Source organism: Aptenodytes forsteri, unplaced genomic scaffold (assembly GCF_000699145.1).
Source record: "Aptenodytes forsteri isolate BGI_AS27 unplaced genomic scaffold, ASM69914v1 Scaffold26, whole genome shotgun sequence".
In the NCBI taxonomy this organism is placed as follows: Eukaryota; Metazoa; Chordata; class Aves; order Sphenisciformes; family Spheniscidae; genus Aptenodytes; species Aptenodytes forsteri.
In genome coordinates this window covers 1444491-1445614 of record NW_008794125.1, presented here as the reverse complement: position 1 = coordinate 1445614, position 1124 = coordinate 1444491, and positions in this window count along the sequence as shown.

The window sequence follows — 1124 nt, the reverse complement described above, 5'->3', positions numbered from 1 at the left end:
TCTCAGTGCTGGCGGGGGGGGGGGGAGAGGGGGGCGGGGGGGGGGGGGGGGGGGGGGGGGGGCCGGCCCCCCCCCCCGCCGGCAGGAGGAAGGCGTGCAGCCCCTCTGCCACGCTCCCACCCCATCCCACCGGCCGGGTGCCCCAAGGACCAGGCTGCTCCCTCCATCGCCCGCTGCTGGGACAGGGTCTCTCTCCTTTCCCTGTTCCCGTGTGCCTCCGACCCCCCCCGGCTCCCAGGGACTCCCAAAACTCAGGGTTTGGGAAATTTCCCATCTGTGCCTCCAGCAATGGCCCTGGCCACCCTGAGTCACGGCTCAGGGATGTCCTCGCCTCCCCGGTCCAACCAGCCCGGCCAGACTGGTGCCAGTGACACGGTTTCACGTGGCCGGGTGGGACACCGGCGAAGCACCCTCAAGAGCAGCCGACGCACCGGCCGCCTTTCTCAACTCCCCGCACGAGCCTGCTGCAACCGCAGCAGGGCACGAGCCGACTCTCGGAGATGCCGATGAGGACCTTTGCCAGCAGCTGCCAAAACCTTTTGCCACCACCGCCAAAACCTTTTGCCACCGCTGCCAGGTCCCCACCTTGAGTAACGCAGAACTTTTCGAGTGGAAAATGATGCAGCGCAATAGGTGGGGACTGGGATGACCAGAAATGTGGGTGGCCAGCGAGCACCGGGCAAAGCCCGTCTCCACCGGGAGGGTCTCTCTGGGAGGGAGCTTGGTCCCTGCAGGTGTCCCCAAGAGAGTGGCACAAGCTCTGGGATGCCAGTGTCACCCGTCCCAGCTCTCTCGGGTGGCAGCGTCAGGGCTCGCGCATTTTTGGTTCGGGATGAGGAGCAGCAGCGCCGGTTGCCCTGGCAATGCGAGATGCTCTCCTCCAGACGGCATTTGCCCCCACAAAGGGACGGGGGAGCTCCCTGGGGGGGGACCTGCGGGCATGGGAGGGCTGCTGGGAAGGTAATGTGATTCCTTTGATAGGTTTTAGGTTTAAACGCGCTTTTTTTTTTTATGATCTTGCTGCTATACCATTACAGCCTTCCCCATGGCAACCAGGTGGGGCAGCTCAGACTTTGGTCCCAGGCGGGGAGATAGCCACCGGAAGCCAAAATGATGGTGTGCTT